The 17,433-nt window shown below is 34.9% G+C and overlaps 1 protein-coding gene across 10 annotated transcripts in view; it reads left to right on the top strand.

The window, feature by feature from the left end:
- Positions 1-17,433, top strand: part of SUPT3H (SPT3 homolog, SAGA and STAGA complex component) — a 668,918-nt gene that overhangs the window by 382,106 nt on the left and 269,379 nt on the right. For 2 of the 10 annotated variants that reach the window (XM_056818337.1, XM_056818339.1), the window contains one exon: positions 2,560-2,668. The exons of 6 other annotated variants lie outside the window; for them this stretch is intronic. The gene's annotated coding sequence lies outside the window, so the exon portion shown is untranslated. Of the gene's footprint in view, positions 1-2,559; positions 2,714-17,433 lie in introns of all 10 variants that reach the window. 2 more of the 10 variants (XM_016431104.2, XM_056818336.1) reach the window with 1 other exon arrangement.

The raw sequence follows: 17,433 nt of genomic DNA, 5'->3' as shown, positions 1-17,433 counted from the left end.
ATTTTGCAGGCTTGCCCTGTTATGTTTTGTAGTTTTAGAAAATAAACTAAAAATTATTTTAAATATATGATGAGGTTTCATTTTAGCTATCTAGGGGCAAAAATTGTCTTGTGAAAGACACCATTCATTCTTCTTCAACAGTTCTATGAAGCAATCACTTACACTACCTCTTATGGGTGTGTTTTAAAACAGTAATAAAGCTTCCAAATATGAGATTAATTAAAAAGGTTATCAAAATAAGAAAACCTAATAGAATTTGTGATTATATAAAAAAAGGAAGTGGAGGTACCTTGGGATCTAATGAATCATAGCATGTAAACAGTCTTCTAGGAAACTAAACATGAAGTCTTTGTACTAAGTCATAATGTGTGTATATACATATATAAAACTCAGTAAGCCAGAACACATTCTATGTTTATATGAATGGGATAAAGGAGTTCACAAAAACCATCTGGGAAAAATCTCTGGAGTGTTTTGTCTCTTCCTTCTGTGGGGTAAATTGAGCACTACATTTTAGTTAAAACAGATTAACTCTTATGGAGTAGTAATATTTTATTACATTCATGTACCACATTTTGTTTATTTCCCAATAGATTATACACCTGCCTTGAAACAACACACAATAGGCCCTTGAAACAGAAAACAATGATAGTAAAGACAGTCATATGCATTACTTACAAGATTCCTTTCTTATAGGTGTTATTAGGAAAAAAACCATTCTTTTTGGAAGCACTAATTACTGAGTATGTGATCTTCCTCCCTTTGGGTTTATTGTATAAATATGGCACAAAAAATCAGATAATTTCATAAATTATATATTTTTTGTTTTTTACCTCAATTTTATTTTTAGATAGGTTCATTCTCCCTTCCTTCCCCAAATAGTCATTCCTTATAACAAATAATTAAAACAAATAATTAAAAAGAAAAAAAAGAGCAGTTCAACAAATCTAATCAACTCATCAACTGAGTCCAACTGTATATGCAATGTTCATATTCCCCTACCTGTGCAAAGAATAAAGGGAGGCACATTTTCTCAATTTTTCTTCAAGATGTATCTTGGTCAAAAATAGTTACACAACAGTAAGTTTCAGGTTTCATATTTTAATATTTACTTTGTTCTCATTATATACCAACTCTCTCAGAAGTATTAGTACAGTTTTAATCTATTCAGTTTTGACTTGTGATTAATTTATATATAGTTTTCATGTTTCTACTTACTTGGTGTAAGTCAATGTAAGCCTTCTTCTGCTTATTTAAATAATTAATATTCATTTTTCTTATGGAGTAGTGATATTTTATTACAATCTTGTGCCACAGTTTGTTTATTCCTCAACAGATAAGCATCTACTTTGTCTCTAGTTCTTTGTTACATTACAAAGTATTTCAGTGACTATTTGGTATATATGGGATTTTCATTTTGGCATTTGACTTCCTTGTTGGTAAAAGTTATGACCATTTTAGGAATTTTAAAAAATTTTTTTAATTTAGAAAATTTTTCTATGGTTACATGATTCATGATTTCCATGTTATTCATATTTGCAATAGAGTGATGTTTTAACATCAAAACCCTAATCGTATCCCTATCACACTACGTGATTGATCATGTTTTTCTTCTATGTTTCTGTTCCCACAGTTCTTTCTCTGGATGTGGATAGTGTTCTTTCTCATAAGTTCCTCAATATTGTCCTAGGTCCTGTATTGCTGCTAGTAGAGAAGTTCATTACATTCAGTTGTGCCACAATATGTCAGTCTCTGTGTACAATTTTCTCCTGATTCTGCTCCTTTCACTCTGCATCTATTCCTGGAGATTGTTCCAGTTCTCATGGAATTCCTCCAGTTCATTATTCCTTTAGGCACAAAAGTATTCCATCACCATCAGATACCACAATTTGTTCAGCCATTCCTCAAGCGGTAGATACCTCCTCATTTTCCTTTTTTTGCCACCACAAAGAGCACTGTGATAAATATTTATGTACAAGTCTTTTTCCTTATTATCTCTTTGGGGTATAAACCAGCAGTGGTATGACTGGGTCAAAGGGCAGGCAGTCCTTTAGTGCCCTTTGGACATAGTTCTAAATTGCCCTCCAGAATGGTTGGATCAATTCACAACTCCACCAGCAATGCATTAATGTCTCAACTTTGCCACATCCCCTCCAACATTTATCACTTTCCTTTGCTGCCATATTGGCCAGTCTGCTAAGTATATAAGGTGGTACCTAAGAGTTGTTTTAATTTGCATTTCTCTAATCAGGAAGGATTCAAAAACACTTTTTAATATGCTTCTTGATAGTTTTGATTTCATCATATGAAAACTGCCTATTTATTGTCAATTTGGGAATGCCTTGAGTTTTTGTGCATTTGACTTAGTTTTAGGAATTTTCTTAGCATAATTCCACAATGTTTTCAAGAATAATTGGATCTGTTCCTACATACACACACACATATTACTGTGCCCATCTCAGTGTCTGGTTCATGATAAAATCTTGATTAATGCTTATTGACTGACAATTTTCAAAATTCCTCTAACAGACTATTCCTGTCTTTTTTCATCTTTAACAGTCTGCTAGTGGAGAGAAGAATCACAGGAGTCATAGATTTATAACAGGAATGGACCTTAGAAGTCATCTAGTCCAAACCAACACTTTATTGAGAAGGAAATAAAAGCCAGGTAGATTGTGATGTATCCAATGGGAGAGACAGTATTTGAACTCAGGTACTCTGACTCAAGATTAAATGAGTTAACATTTGTAGAATGCTTTGCAACCCTGAGTTATATAAATGCTACCAATAGCAAGTGGTCTTGAATATGGCTGCTTTGTAATATAATTTGAAATCTAGAAACTCTATTCCCTTTCCTTTCTACTTCTCTTTTCATTATTTCTCTTGATATTTTAGAGCTTTTATTTTTACACAAATTTTGTTATTATCCCATGCTAAGGCATTGGAGTAGGATTCGAATGGAGAATGTCATCTTTTTACAGTTTTCTGCATTGGAAAGTCTGTGTCAGAAAGGATCTTGAGCCCTAATTCTACCCTATATCTATTTCCCAGTCTTTGACATCAACTTAGTACATTACCCATAAAAAGAATTAAATAAATGTTTGTAAATTTCAGTATCTGCATATTTTTATAGAAATTATGCTAAAGAATTTTAGAAAATAATATAGTTAGCAGTCTAGAAAAAGTATATAGACATTTGCCCAGTCAGTAAATCTGGAAGCCATTTCACTGAAATATTTTTATGGTAATATAACTCATTAATGTATCTATTACTAAGTTACAGTACTTTCTATAGTGTTTTAATTTTTTATTGTTTGAGCTTCTTTAGAATAAATATTATTGAAATTTCATATGATACCATATCTAATATCCAAGAATTATATACCCTCATAGAGAACAATATCAAATTGAGAAATTCTGGTGTTTTATAAATCAAATTAAATAGAAAGTGAAATCAGATCTCTTAAATTGAATTTGTAAAGGAGAAAAGGTTTTACTATTCATCTGAAAATGCTTTAATTCTTTATATTGAAAGAAAATGACTTTGAATACATTGAAAAATAATATACTAATATGTCATTTAAGTTGAGGCTTCTTTTCTGGCAACCACAACTCTTCAGCATAGAACCATGAACCATGGATTAAGCCAAAAAGACCTGAGAAGCCAAAATAAATGTTTCAGACTCTGTGCTCTAAACTCACTTCCTCTGGCACCCACTCCCCAACCTCTAACTCAAAACCTGTTTGCTCTTAATTTAGACATATTTCTAAGAAGCTTAGTCATCATTTTTCTACTATGAAATCAAAGTAGCAGATAAAAACAGTTTGGGCTTGACATATTATACTTGTAAGGCAAAATGAGAGGAAATGATAGTAGATGACAAGAGAGACCCTGAAACAAAAGCCCATCTTTCTCTTCCCCCAGCATCAGTATTATTTCAGTGATGTTATTTGTCTGTAAGTCTTGGTATACCACCATCTCACACAAATTAAATCCATAATATGAATAACAAAGAATTATACAAAATGGCATAACATATTATAACATATATTATATGCAACACTTTATCAGCAGCATCTTTTAAAATTCAAAATACCAGAAGAGCATGCTGGTTTTTAAAGAGGCAAAGGTAGCAGAAAACAAATTGCCAAAGATCTCTGAATTTTGAAAAAAACAAAGGAATTCCAGAAAAACATGTACTTCTGCTTCAAGAACTGCACTAAAATCTTTGCATGGATCACGACAAAATGTGGCAAGTCTTCAAAAAGATGGGTGTACCAAATCACTTTATTTGTCTCCTGAGGAGCCTATATGCAGGCCAAGAAGCAAAGGTTAAAAAAAAAACCAACAAAAAACAATTGGTTTCTGATTGGGAAATACATCAAGGAATACATCAAGGCTATATATTGTCATCTCATTTACTTAATTTATATGCAGAGTACACCATGAAAAATTCCAGGCAAAATATCAATAACTTCAAACCTACAGACTACTACTACTATGGCAGAAATTTAAGTAAGAATAAAAAACCTCTTGATGAAGGTGAAAGAAAAGAGTATAAAAGCTGACTTGAAACTTAACATTCAAAAACTAAAAATTTAGCAACTGGTCCCATCAGATTTTATATTCTTGTCCTCGAAGATCACTGCAAATAGAAATGGTAGTTATTAATTTTAAAACATTTGCTCCTTGGAAGAAAAGCTATGGCGAATCTGGATAGCATACTAATAAGCAGAGATATCACCTTGCTGACAGAAGTCCATATAGTTAAAGCTGTAGTTTTCCAGTAGCAATGTATGGCTGTGAAAGTTGGAGTATAAAGCAAGCTGATCACTACAGAACTGGTGCTTTTGAATTGTGGTGCCGGAGAAGAATTTGGAGAGTCCCAGGGACAGCAAAGAGATCATATCAGTCAAGACTTAAAGAAATGAATTCAGATTATTCACTAGATGGCCAAATACTGAAGCTGAAATTTAAATACTTTTGCCACATAATGAGAAGGCAGGACTTATTGAAAAATACTTTGATTTGGGAAAGATTGAAAGCAAGAGGAAAAAGAGAATGGCAATAGATGAAATAGTTAGATAGTATCATGGAAGCAATGAGCATGAACTGAGGCAGACTTCAGGAGATAATGGGTTACTTCTTTTTCAGAAGTGACCTGCCCTAAAGACTTCACATAATAAGTATTTAGTATATTTCTTATGTTTTTATCTAGATGTGGGAATTAACATGGTATAATATTAAGTGTAAGTGTTAAAATTAATGGTTTGGCTAAATATATTAAAATTATAAATCTTTTATTTACAAAAGAGGTGGAAAGAGTGAAAGCAGAGGAATACAAAAGGGTGGAGAAGACATTAACCTATCTAACTAAATATTTTTACACTGCTTGATTCATCCAGGACTTGTTAACGTTCAACTAGAATTAAACTATCTCCAGAAGACAGGAAAGGAAAACCAGCTATCCACTCACCCAAGTTCCCTTGAAGAGGCAGGTCAAGACAATGACTTGAGCTGAAGATGAATCCCAAAGCCAACTTGCTTCTTGGAATGACTCTCTTCTTGGAGTCCACTCTCCCCAGCCTCAGAAATTCAGGGCCTTTTATAGTGGCTTCTTATCTCCTCCTCTCTTCATAGGGGCCAATTACAGCTTGTGAGAACTATTTTACACCTTCTGGAGAGTGTTAACTCTTAACAGAATTCACAAGTTTCTGATGGTTTGAGTTAGAAAAAAGGGTGGAGCTCTCCAAGTATCTTACTGGCTTCTCACCTAGCACTGGGTGTGAATTCACTAACTGATTTGTGAGCTCTTCCACCTAGTTCAACACTGTGTTGTTTCAAATTTGGTATTAAGCAAAGTGTTAACACCAACTAGGCAAAGAGAATAAAGGATTCCCTTTTCACAAGTGTGAACTCAAAGTAATCAGAAACTATTATAGTTAGAGATAAGAAGGAAATGAAAGAGATAGAGAGGGAGAGAGAGCAAATGAATATTTTCTATGTGCATTGACAATAACCCAGTTAAGGGGCAATCTCCTATGGCATACAAGGTTACATTTAAAAACTTGTGTTCAACCCCCCAAAGTTCAATCAGTTATACTCCAAAATTTATTCTGGATCTTCTGATGCTGTAGAGGTTTCTTCAGGCTTCTTCATGGTGCTTTCTTCAAAGAATTCATCTTCTAGATTCAAAGAGTTATTGAGCTCTCTTTCCTGAAATGTTTCTTAAAAAAATTTTTTTTAGTTTTATAGCAATTATACAGTACCTATGGCAATTATATAATCCCCCCCTGAGGAAAGTGTTGCAATCCCTATGACAATTTTTATATGTCTCATTCATTGTAATGTGGAGGCAATGACTACAATATTGCTCCCTCCTTTGGTAGCTCTAAAAGTCATGTCTTATAAATCTCATCCATTTTATTGTGGAGGCCAGATATTTAGGGGTACCATGCCTCTTAGTAAAACTTTCCATCTTTTGATTGAGATTATACATCTCATCTACTATATTTTTATAAATGTAGAGGTGGGTAATATTTCGGTACTTCACTTCAAATGGTCCTTTAAAATAAATTAAATTTTTTAAACCATTAAATTTTCCTGGACGTTTACAATGGTATTTTCTCCAGTCTAAACATATGGGGAAGTACAAAGAAAGGCAATGGAATAAAACACATAGCCAATAGCCCAAACACAGTAATTTAACAAACTAAATTAGTTCTTTAGATCTTAAAACAATCAACAAATCCAATATGTGTGACAGTATACAGAGACTGAATTTAAGAGTCCCTCTTTTTTCTCCCAATTTCAATGTTCCTTTACAAAGACTTGATTACAGAGATTAATTGTTGTTAGATTGTATGGGAGATGGGTTGGACAGGACCAGGCCAAGATTTATCTCTGTATTTCTAGGGTACTCACACTATCAGTCAATCTTCTCTTAAAGAGAGATAGATGAACTGCCTCATATCCTGTTATCATAAGTATCCCCAGGAACAGTGCTAGATCTATCCACTTTGGATGTATTATTGTTGGGTATTTTGTTGTATATCATTTTCCTCATTTGGAATATAATTTCTGTAATTATTTCTATTTTAATTTTGATAATTGTTGTATCTGTTATTTCTGAAATTATCATTGCTAAAATTCCTGTTATTGAATACCTGATTCCAGTTTCTGCAATATAACATTAAGTGACCTTTTTTCCACAAAAGAATACTTGTTTTAAGATCAGAAGACTTGGTTTGAGTCTTGGATATAACCCTGAACAAATCAGAACCTCTTTTTTAATAATTCTTATATTACCTACCAACCTATTTGCTTGTTTTATAGTTACTGTGCAATTGAATCTGTTTCTATAAGATCTGTTGATAATTATGAGCTCGATGATTGTGAAGAATATGTTATAGCAAAATTTCATAATCTCCCCAACACCTATACCTAACATGGTATTCTGAACCATATTAGGCTCTTTAAAAAATGATTGTTAAATTAATGTATGAAATAGAATTCAAGAAAGGCTTTTGAATCTTTGATTGAAAAGTACTGCTTCTTTTAAGCTTTCCACTACCAGTGAGCCCATTAGACTATATCTCCTGAGGGTCTTTTCAGGGCCATTGCTGTGTGATTCTGAATCAGATATCTAGAAAAAGAAGTATGGGCCATGATTGCCCCAGTGTAGCGACAAAGAATAATGTATTCTTTGTCCTAGTAACAACTCATAACTTTTCCTGCATTCCCACTTAGCACAGTCATAATTTCTGATTTCAGTTTAGGCTGCATGTGTTGAGAAAATTGAATAGACAATATAGTAAACATAAGGAAGAGCTTGAAAAAGAGGAGAAATGGAATATGAAAAGATTATTTTGGGGGACCTGGAAAACCTTAGACAAAAAAATTACTAACAATATTATATTTCTAAAGAGAATAGTCAGTAATTTTATAACAGGAAATATATTAATCTTGCTTTAAGTTATGTCTAAATTAGAAATAAAATATCATAAAAAGACAGGAGTTATTAGTTCTAAAAGGACTGTGGATATAAAGATGGCTATAGAATTAAGACCAATTTTGTTTCAATTTTGCTTCTGATACCTATTGGAAAAGTGTGACCCTGAGCAGGTAATGTAATTTTACTCTAATCAATTCTCAAAGACCAATGCAAATGAGCATTTTTAGAAGGAATTTGTTCCTTAAGAACTTCCTATACCAGTGAAATCACCAGTTCCGATCTCATCTCCTCTCCTCAAAAAAAAAAAAAATTTGATTCTGAAAAGAAGTTGTTACAATACATTGTGGGAATCACTTTTAAGATTTGTTTTCAAAAAGTATAAATCAGACAGCCAGTAAAGATTTATTCAGTTAATGTACAGGAGCAAAGGCTATGAATAGTGGATATGTAGGGCACAATCAGTGTAATGAGAAGAGCACTAAGAACTAAATAAAAGAGGACAATATAGAGTTGAATTAGCTTATCAATGGGCCAATCTGGGAGAGAGAGTAGAGTAGTTTAGTACTAAGGCTATGACTTGGGAGAGAATTGGGGGGTCAGGGGATTGAAGGTCATGATGTAGATAAAGAGTAGGATTTTACACAAAGCAGCAGAGGAAAGTTAATAGATTATTATCAGATAAGTGAATTTCAGAATTCTTTATCATTGAAGTATTGCATTTGTAGGTAATGTAAGGTCAAGGGTATGGCCATCTGTGTATGTGGCTCTTGGTGTGAAGAAGTTGATGGCTCTTGGTGTGATTATTTAAAACATCTTGTGGTTTTATTAAAATATCTAAAATTTTCAGCCTTTTGACTCAAAGGAGTAACTTTTCATCTAAGACAGAGTCCTGCTAAATGACAGAGATGTTGACAAAAGTGATCAGGTTGCTGAGAATCCTAATCAGTGGGACAAGAGGTCAAATTTCAGACATACTGAACAAGTCATCAGTTCATAGAAAGTTAGAGCAATACATTCATTGCATTACCCTTCTCCTGCCTCTTGGATTCAACCCTGCCTCAATTCCATCCCTCACCCATTTCTCCCCACCTACACACTCCTTACTCCTAATATCCTGGCTGAAAACTTAGACCTCTATAACTGTCTGAATTGCCCTTTTACTTCCTTACCCATTCCAATTCTGGCTTTAAGTTTTCCTCCTGTGAAATCTGACCAACACAGAGATCCATTGTTAGTATATGTATTTTATATCTTTACCCCCAACATCCTGGCTGCATTCTTAGAACCTTAAGCTATCTAAATTGCCCTATTAACTAAGTTAAATCTTGGGGCTTGAAAAGCCAATCCAAAAAAACAAACAAACAAACAAAAAAAACCCAACCCTCATATGTCCTCAATCCTGGTACTCTGATTGAAATTATTTGTACATCAGTGAAACAAGAACAAAACACGGAATCAAAGCATTTTTCCCAAAAATTGTATACCAATGTTTATTCCACTTCTTGAGCTGTGTTCTTAAGTGACTTTCATTGAGTCCTGGGAAATTTGAATTTTGTCAATGACAATTTTTTTTTACCTAGTTGTTTTTCCCATCATAAATGTGTTTTTGAAACACTGATTTTGTTTTTTTTTTCTCTTCCAAATACACTATTCTGTGCACATTGTAAATACCCTTGAAAATATAGATAGCATAAATAGATGAGAAGATATCTAACTTGAGGTTTGAGACACATTGTACACGAGGAATTGGAGGTGGATAAGGAAGAGGGGTGACAAATGAGGGGAAAAAGATATATATGAGAGCTACAGTTTAACTGTAGAATGCTCTTATTTCCCTCTACCTATTGGGAAGAAAGGAGAAAGTTTGCCCCAGCACAATCTTCCCACTGCCCCTGTCCCACTCCTCCATGGATGAGGAAAGTTTGCATCAGGCTAGGACCTAGCACCCTAAGATGACCCTGTTTGCCAGGAACTCATCAACACTGATCCCTAACCCCAAGAACAAGCAAATGAGAATGACTTAAGTGCCTACACCCCATCCCTTGCACATCAACAACATTCCTTGTAGATAGTGAACATTACTTTTCATCTACCAACCAACTACCCCTCCTATGACTAACAGTTTCTGCCCACTTTTTTCTCTACCTGTCCCTGTATTAATCAGTCACCAGCCTCATAACACAACACCATCCCTGACCTCAATTTCCTATTCTCTCATGCCCATCCTGCTTAATTATCCCATCCATGCCTCACTCTAGTTCTATCCATCCCTCCACTGTGACCTCTAGAACCCTCTATCTCCTGGTCCTCAATGAATCCTCCCTGATGTTTCTCTATTCCTGGAACTCTTTTTCTATTTTCATCTGTTCCTTCATCCCACCATCTCCTGTGCTTCCTCTTCATCTTCTATACTGTCCTCTACTCAAATCACTTTGTCCCTTTTCCTATTGCTGCTCATCTATTTGACTTTTGCTAAAACTTCAGCTTTGGATTATTCCCACTATCTTTCTCTTCTGCTTCTACTTATTGAACTACTTATTATCAGCTATTGAACAGAGCTGAAGGAAGTCACACAATCATACTGACCAGGTATATTTTAAATGTGTTATCTAACTGGGCCCTCACTAGAGCAAGGTGTTCCCTAATTTACTCTCTAGAGAAGGAAAGCTATGGTAAACCTGGAAAGCACACTGAAAGCAGAAATATCACTTTCCTTACAAAGGTCCAAGTGAAAGTGATGGTTTTTCCTGTAGCAGTAGATGATTGTGAGAGTTGGAATATAAGGAAAGCTGAGTGTTGCAGAATTTAAGATTTTGAATTGTGATGCTGGAGAAGACTTTGGAGAGTCATTTGACCATCAAGGAGATCAAGTCAGTCAGTACTTAAAGAAATGAATTCAAATTGTTCACTGGAATTTCAAATACTGAAGCTGAAGTACTCTGGCCACATAATGAGAAGACAGGTCTCATTGGGAAAGACCTTGGTTTTGGGAAACATCAAAAGCAAAAGGAAAAAAGATGAGATGGTTGGATAGTGTCATAGAAACAACAAACATAAGCTTAGACAGACTTTGGGTAATAATGGAGTAGAGAATGGCCTGATATGCTATGATCCCTGGAATCACAAAGAGTCAGATATGACTGAATAATAACAACAACAATTTACTCTCTGTTTAGCTTCCCCCAAAAGCTTTCCCAAAATTTGTCTTCTCATAAATCCCCCATACCTCTACCTCCTTACTCTGTCTCAGCTGAAAACTTCATCTCCTATTTTACTGAGAAAATTGGGATCATCTGAGGTGAACACTCTTCATCTCAAAACTCCTTGTCATCATCATAAACACTTTCCTTTCTGACTGTCCCTGACAGTAAGATGGCCTTTCTCCTTCCTGAGACCAACCTCTCTACAAGTGTCTTTAATCCTATTCCTTCCCTTCCCCTCCAGTTGATTGCAACTTCAATTACTATCTCATGTTTAACCTCTTCATAACTACTGGTTCCATTTTTACTATAGTCAAACATAAAGTTCCCCCATTTTAAAAATATCTTCATTAGACCCTACTATTTCTTTAAGTTCTCTTCCTTTGGCTTTCTTTCCTTCCTTCCTTAGCCAAATACTTCTAGAAAAGACTCTCCCTGCTCCCACTTCCCTTCCTCTGACTCATTCCTTGCGCCTTGGCATTCTGACTTCTGACTTCATGTTTCAAATGAAACTGTTCTCTTAAAAAGCTTCCAACAATCCCTTTGTGGCCAAATCTTATATAGTCTTTTTTCAGTCTTCATGCTTCTTTACCCATTTGCTACATTTGGTTCTGTTAAACACCATCTCCTCCTGAATACTCTTTCCTTTCTGGATTTTCATTAGACTTCCTATTTCTAGTTTCTCTCTACACTGTTAGACACTGGTTAGTGTTAATCTATGTAATTCAATTCCTTTTTAATGCTGATTCGTCATTTGGATCATTCCTCTTAAATATGAATATTCCCTCAAGTTCTGTCTTAAATAATTTCTTCTTTTCCTGCACTATTGTTTGGGTTTAACTATCATCTTTATACAGATGTTTCCCAGTTCTACATATAAATAACCTAATTAATAAAATAAAAAATATTTACAAATATATAAAGCACATATGTAGCACATTTTAAAGTATTCTTTTTTGGCACTAAGCATACAAATAGAAAAGCAAGACAGCCATTACTCTCATGGAGTTCATATTCTAATGGGGGGAGACAACATATATAAGAGGTTTTAGATATGTCAGGTACAAAACATGAAGGCAATATGTGAAAGCTGGGGCAGGAATGCATTGTTGGGGGAGTGGTGAACTAGTTGTATCATTCAGGAGAACAATTTGGTCTATGGCCAAAGGGCTGTAAAATAGTATATACCCTTTCACCTAGCAATACCATTACTAGGTTTATATCCTAAAGAGCTAAAAAAAGAAAGGACCTATATGAACGAAAATATTTAAATCAGCTCTTAAATTTTAAGGGGGCAAAGATTTGAAAAGTGAGGGGATACATCCCCTTAATTAGGGAATGGCTTAGTAAGTATAGTATATAATTGTAATGGAATATTATTGTGCTGTCAGAAATGGCAAGCAGGGTGAAAGACTTACATGAACTGAAGAAGAGTGAAGCAAACAGAACCAGGAGAACATTGTACAGTGACAGGAATACTTTACACTGAGCAACTGTGAATAACAGCTGTTCTCAGCACTACAATGATCCAAAACTGTGTCATGCTAAAAAATGCTATTTACTTCCAGAAACAAAGAAGTGTCTAAATTTAGACCAAAGCAAACTTTTAAAATTTTATTAATTTTTTCTATTTGAGTTTTGTTTTTAAAATGGATTAATATGGAAAAATGATTTACATGATTATGCATGTAAAATTTATATGAGCTTACTTACAAGAGAGGTGGGAGGTCAGGGTTAGGGTCAGGGTTAGGGAGGTAGAGAATTTGAGACTCAATACTCTTTGAAAAATGTTGGAAAAGAGGGCAGCTGAGTAGCTCAGTGGTCTGAGAGCCAGGCCTAGAGACAGGAGGTCCTAGGTTCAAATCTGGCCTCAGATACTGTATAAGATAGGATTTTAGCTGGGACTTAAGAGGCCAAGGAGGTCAGTAGTTGGGGGGAGGAGGGACAGCATTCTGGGCAATAGGGAGAGCCAGAGAGCATGCCTGGAGTTGAAAGATGGAATGTCTTGTTTGTTTAATAGACAGGAGTTAGTATCACTGGATCAGAGTATATTGAAGAATGTTAAGAAGACTAGAAATGTAGGAGAGGGATGGTTTAAGAAAGGTTTGAATGCCAAATAGAGCATTTTGTATTTGATCCTCAGAGTGATGGGGCATTACATGGTCTGACTGGGCTTTAAGAAAATCACTTTAGTTGCTAAATGGAGGATGGATTGGGGTGGGGAGAGGTTTGAGGCTGGCAAAACAACTAACAGATTATTGTAGTATATTATATATAGGTCCAGGCCTATGGGGATAAGGGCTGCACTAGAGGAGTGTCAGTGTCAGAGGAGAGGTGAAACTGACAGGCCTTGGAAGGCACTTGGATATGGGGGAAGGGGGAGGTGAAAATGAGGAGTCCAGGTTACTTCTAGTTTTCAAGCCAGAGAATCTGGCAGGATGGTGTATGGTAATATAGAAGATGGAATGACAGGGTTTAGAGGGAAGGATAATGAGTTCCATTTTGGACATATTTCATTGAAGATATCTCCTGTACATCCAATTTGATGTCTGAAAAACATTTGAAGATACAAGGTCAGAGATCAACCAAGAGACTGGGGCAAGAAAGGTAGAACTGAGATTTATCAGCATTATAGGAATGATATTTAAATCATAGGAACTGATGAGATCACCTGGTGAAGTACTATAGAATGAGAAAAGAGCCTGTTGAGAATGAGAATGAGAATCCAGCAAAGGATACTGAGAAGGACCAGTCAGATCAGTAGAAGGAAGACCAGGAGAGAGTTGTGTTCCAAAAACCTAAAGAGAAGGGAGTATGAAGGAGGAGAAAGTGATTAACAGAGTCAAAGGCTGCAGAGAGGTCAAGGAAAATGAGGATTGAGAAAATACCTTTAGATTTAGCAATGTAAAAATCATTGATAACATGGGAAAGAGGAGTTTTGGTTGAATGATGAATTCTGAAGTCAGATTTTAGGGGATAAAGAAGAGAGTGAGAGGAGATCTAGTGGAGGAACCTATTGTGGATGCTTTTCCAAGGGTTTTAGCTATAAATGGCAGGAGAAATATAGGATGATCAAGGGGAATCAAAGGATCACATGAAGGATTTTTTTAGGATGATGTGAGACCTGGGCATGTTTGTAGACAGTAGGTGATGAGCCAATAAAAATAAGATAAGTGAGAGAGAGGATGACAGGGAAATCTGTTGGAGGAGATGAGCAAGCAGATGGGTCAGCCTTGGTGAGAAGTAAGGCCATTCATAATATGAGGCATGTGTGGAACAGGAAAAAATGGCAAGAAGGCCTAAGTGATAGATGAGGAAAAGTTAAGAGGAGAGAGCTCATGGTGAACAGCCATAAGTTTTTCTTTGTTTCCCGTGGCACTTAAATAAATTCTTGCTACCTCACTAGTGGCCAGTAGCCTATGATTTCATAATAGGGATCATAGGTTCGTACATCTAGAAGTAAAGTTAGAAGATATCTCAGAGTCTCTCTAATTAGACTTCTTTTTTTGTTGTTGAGGAAAAACCCATCGATGGGTTCAGAGTAAAGCTCTTTAGACTCCAGAGCCAATTGCCTTTTTTTTTAAACAACAGAAGGAAGTAGAAAAGTAATATTCAAGGGAACATTCAGGAATGGAGACCTAAAATGGTACAGCTATTGAGAGAAGAAATCCAAAATCATTTAGGATTGGCAACAGGAAGAGCCAAAGGACAGGAAGCAGCCAGAAGTAGTGAAAATATGGTTCGTTATGATGGAAGCAAAGTCATAGGATCACAAATTTAATTTCGGAAGGGACCCCAAAAATAATCTATTCAAACTCTCATTTTACAAAGGATAACTGAAACCTGCCAATATTAAATGATTTGTCCAAGGTTACATAGATGGTAGGTAACAGGGCCAGGATTCAAACTCATGTCCTCCAAATCTAATCTGGCATACTTTCTACTATATCATTTTGACTCCTTATTGTTCCATGGCAAGAAGTGTTTGTCCAGGGTTTCCTTTTGATGTGAACTGGTAGTGTGCAGGCTATGCCACGGGTATTCTTGCATCTTAATGAAGAAATACAGTATTTGAGCCTGGAAAGTAGACACATGATTTCAGGAATTTTCCCTAGGTAAAGTAAATTTTAAAATTCCCTTTCATCTAAAATCTTTTGTTTTCCTAAAGAAATAATGTAAGTTAAATTTGTTTTATTTTCAGAAATAACATCCAAGTATTAGATCAGTTAGGATTTGGGGGCAACCATCCATTTTACTAACATTAACTTTTTTCTTATCCTTCTACAACTAACATTATGAATACACTTCCAGTAAAAGAAAACCTGTCCATTTTACTTTGGGTCTCATTTTATGAATTTCTTACTTAGAGGGAGAAGTTTAAAACACATTACTTAACTTCATCCTTTTTCCAAGTTCATTATTTTGGAAAATAATTCATTTTTATGTCTGACTAAAGCTAAGTGGTGGCATTTCTCTGGAATCAGCCTATGTTTAATACCAAAAGGAAATTATACACATTCTTTAAACTGAAAATTATTCTTTATGTCTCTTCTAGCTGATTCACAGAAGATTTGTAGCTTTGAATAATCACCTTATCTGATTTCAAACACTTGATAGTTTTAAAGCAGCCTTTTTTTAGAGGAAGATTGGCTTGTTAACTGAATTATGCAGTTATAAGTAAATGTGGTCACAGCTGCTTTTGGTTTCTTGGCTAATCCACCTGATTGGAAACAACAGGTTTTTGACATTTTTCCATTCCTTACACTGACACCTAGTGTTCACTATTCTTGGGATTTCTACTATTAAATTTTTATTTTTAATAAATAAAGGGGATAAATTTTAAGAATTATTCTTAGAGAAGTGAGCCTGTCACCAGATCAAAGACATACATTAGTAATGCAGGTGCTAACACAATTTAAAAAGTACTTCCAATGGCCAGTTGTCATGCCTGCCTTTCAAATTCAATAAAACTTAAAGAATTCTAGAATTTTATAACTTGAAAGAATTTTATTGATTGTATCTTCTAAATTTTGTTACATTCATTCTATTGTGCAGTGGAAATGTGACTGGTTTGTGTGCTTTGATCACTTCAAAAACAGACTCTTTAAAAAGAACAATAAATTCACCCTATTTGAAATCCCAAAACTTTTATATTTCAGTATTTAATTCTGTTTGATTGCAGATAATCTGAATAAATCTCCATTTTTTTCAGATCTTGAGTTATAGAGATAATCAAATCAAATATTGTCATGCGCACAGTGACATTTTGCTCTTACTGAATGATTTAGAATGAGTCAAAACCGGTTACTTGTTATTCGTGAAAACTGTGACCTTGGGATAAATTTATTTCTCAGTAGTGGCTGAGAATCACTTAAGTCTTCATCTTTTTATGACCTTCTACCTTAAGTAACCCCTGAGAAATTCTAGATGAACTGAATTAAGTGAAAAACCAGTTTGGAGAAATATATGGAACCTATAACATATTTAAAAGCAGAAAAATAGATAGTTAATAGAAGTTTCCTAATCTTTTTTCATTTCTTATCAGAGTTTAAATTATTAATAAAGTTTAAATCCTCAACTTCCTTAAAGACTACTACATAGATTTTATTAAAATATAGCCTGTCTAGTATTTCAAGAGTCAGTGCTGAGACCTATTTCATTTCTACATATGGGATTACACTGTAGTATGGGATCACACTGTAGCATCAGAGGATCATAAACTTAAAGACTGAAGAGACCTGAGAGACCATTCAGTCTGATCCTATTATTTTACAGATAAGAAAACTGAAGCCTGAGCTCCCAGAGCTTAGTCGACTTGCTCAAGTACTGTGTTATTTATTAATTCAATAAATATGAGTCAGGGGAAGGATTTGAATCTAGGTCCTCTGATTCTAGAGCAAGTGCTCTTTCTACTATACCATGCTTTTTGCACTTCCCCATACTTGAAGAAGCAAAACTGAGGCTTCATTGCAGTTGCATCTGCTATGAACTTATTTTCGTGGGGAAGAAGAGGATCCCAGAGTCAGTAACAACACAGTGAAATCTGTCATTCAATCTATAAGAATTAAAGACTTTCTGTATATTTGCTGCTATACTAGTTTCTGGTTTAGCTAAATCAGTTTTATTTTGATTGACAGTCATTTGGATTAGTGGAGGTAATTCCAGAGATCAGAAATAAACAAATGTAACTCTAAAGATAATTGATTTTTAATTCACAAAGTCTCTCATCCAGAGGTTTCAAAGCCTGTTATGTAGCTTTTTCAAGGTGAGAGAAAGTA

Source organism: Monodelphis domestica, chromosome 2 (assembly GCF_027887165.1).
Source record: "Monodelphis domestica isolate mMonDom1 chromosome 2, mMonDom1.pri, whole genome shotgun sequence".
Lineage (NCBI taxonomy): Eukaryota > Metazoa > Chordata > Mammalia > Didelphimorphia > Didelphidae > Monodelphis > Monodelphis domestica.
The sequence above is the reverse complement of the archived record's forward strand: the minus strand, read 5'-3'. Positions and strand labels throughout refer to the sequence as shown.